We start from the raw sequence: 2,985 nt of genomic DNA, 5'->3' as shown, positions 1-2,985 counted from the left end.
ATCAACAATTAACAATTCAATCCGCAATTACAATTAGAAAAAATCAACCATCAAACACATCTTAATGCAATTCAATCCACCAACAGTTTACGCAATGGCTCTAGACTCATCTAGATGCATGTGGTACCAAAACACCTCAAGGTCGTCACCTTCGATGCAACAAAAACATCGTAATCACCTCAATTGGATATAAAATCCACCACCATGAGTCATGTATGCATGAACATATGACTCAACTACAATGCATATGTTCACACAAACAATTCACCTCAACATAACCAATATTTGTATATATGCAAACAACAACAACAATTCACCACCTCTTAACATATATACAATCACCAACAACATTCATAATTCAAGCAACATATAGTTGTCACATATATACATACACCACCAATCATCTTCGCATAAGATATACACCAACAATAAGGATTTACAAGACAATTAGCTCATAAGGTCATATTCAACAAAGTTCGTCTCTCAAAGTCACAACATAAGATAATTAGAGGTTATGAACCAAAACCAATTCTACAAGCTCAATTGCCTATGCCATGTACCCTCACAAGTTACTTATACATGCAGTAGAGGTTACATAACATTTCATCGGCCACGTATGGAGAATTACCAAAAATTCCTAAGTTCGTCTCACTTGACCATTTTTCACAAAAATTCCCATTTTCAAAGAAGAACAAGTAGGTTCACTACATAACAGTTTAACCGCCTTAGCTGAACTCATAAAAATCAAGTTTCAAAGATTAAAAACATTCCACAAGGATTGGGTCGACTTAGAACTAGTTATGAGGGATTTTTCGACAAAACTTTTCAAGAGTATTTTCCCCATAACTTGAAAACTAAATATCATATTCAAGTCAAACCAACGCCTTTAGAAAGCTAAAAATATTATCTACAACTTTCATGTTTGTACCAAAAACCAATTCACGACTGAAACGAGGGAAAAAGATGCGAGAATGCAAAACAGGGATTCTGTTCGGTACAACTCGCCACTGCGAGTAGGTCTACTCGCCATTTCGAGTTACCAGTTACTCGCCGTTGCGAGTAAGCTTGCTCGCTGCTGCGAGTTATGACTGTCTAGTCTCGGGAAAAAGAGCCATTTCCACCCCAAAACCCCAATTTTGACTCCCCAATGCCCAAATTTGATTCCAAGGTTTATCCAAACATTTCTAAACGTGAAAAAGACACACAAATCCATATCAAATTTGTCTCAAAACATTCTCTTAACAAAATCATCATTTGACCCATTTTTCATCAAACTTCAAAAACAACACAAGTTCATAGCAAACTTCACCATTTTGATTACCCAAGGTTTCAATCATCAACCACATCATCTTTCAACAACAACAACAATTAATCATCATGAATTCATCAACAATTCATCACAACAACATCTCATATCATCATTTTTGGACAAAAATGCAAAGCATACATATAACCACAATTTAAGCATGTAATTTCCTCACCAAAAACTCAATTAACATTCAAATTACATACTCAAACATTGCATCAAAACATGAACATGAATTTGCAATCAATTAAGTTCAATTCATCAATTTCATAATATGGGTAAAAAGAAAAAGTTAGGAATTATGGTTGAAACCTAACCCTCTTACCTCTAGCACCAAGATTCTCTAACCCAAGCTTCAATTTAGCTCCTAGATGATGAATCCCTGTTGCCTCTAACCCATGTTCTTGTTCTTCCCTCTAGCCTCTATCTCTTCTCTTCTCAAATGAAAAATGAAATGAAAATGTTTGTAACCCTATCTCTTCACTAACATTAGTTTATATGGGCTCACTTAATTGGGCTTATCTCACAAACCTTAATGGGCCTAACCCATTTCTATCTCAACCTCAAAAATGTTACTACTCACTTACCGGTAAAATATAACACTAACGGTCACTTAACGGTAAATAAAATAATTACTACACCCTCTAGTAACTTGGTAAAATAATAACTCTCACTAAACACTAAAAATAACTTTCTGAAAAATTACAAAATTACCCCTACTCTCAAAATGACCAAAATGTCTCTAAGTCCAAAATGACTAAAATACCCTTCTAACACCGAATTCTACGATTCCCAACCAAAAATACACTCAGAGGCAATAATCACATAAGAGCACATATAGCACACATAAATAATAAATAAAATAAATCTAGCGAAAAATCGGGCTGTTACAACTCTCCCCCACTAAAAAGAATTTTCGCCCTCGAAAATTACCTGAAGGAAACAACTCCGGGTAAGCAACCCTCATCCTACTCTCCGATTCCCAAGTGGCACTCTCACCAGTCGGTCCAACCCAAATAACTTTAACAAAAACGATATCCTTGCCACGCAAACGCTTCACTTCACGATCCTCAATCCTAACCGGCCAAGTCTCAACGGTCAAATTATCCCTTACTTCCAACTCATCCACTTGGATCACATGAGACGCATCATACACATACTTCCGCAACTGAGACACATGAAACACATCATGAAGATTCGACAAAGATGGCGGTAACGCAATCCGATACGCTACAACCCCAATCTTCTCAACAATCTCAAACGGTCCAACAAAACGAGGAGTCAACTTCCGACACTTCAAAGTACGACCAACACCGGTTACAGGATTCACTCTCAAAAACACATGATCACCAACCTGAAACTCAATGTCCTTCCTCCTCTTATCATGATAACTCTTCTGCCTACTCTGAGACGCTCTCATCTTCTCTTGGATCATCTTAACCTTTTCCGTAGTCTCTTGCACAACATCCGGTCCTAACAAAGCACTTTCTCCAGACTCATGCCAACACAAAGGAGTCCTACACCTCCGACCATACAAGGCTTCAAACGGTGTCATTCCAACACTAGAATGAAAACTGTTGTTGTAAGTGAACTCAATCAACGGTAAACATTCAATCCAACTGACACCTTGCTCCAACACACAAGCTCTCAAGAAATCTTCCAAACTCTGAATAGTCCTC

The sequence above is a fragment of the Medicago sativa genome, chromosome 8, assembly GCF_051527215.1.
Source record: "Medicago sativa cultivar Bolivia chromosome 8, Bolivia_mono, whole genome shotgun sequence".
Classification (NCBI taxonomy): Eukaryota; Viridiplantae; Streptophyta; class Magnoliopsida; order Fabales; family Fabaceae; genus Medicago; species Medicago sativa.
The sequence above is the reverse complement of the archived record's forward strand: the minus strand, read 5'-3'. Positions refer to the sequence as shown.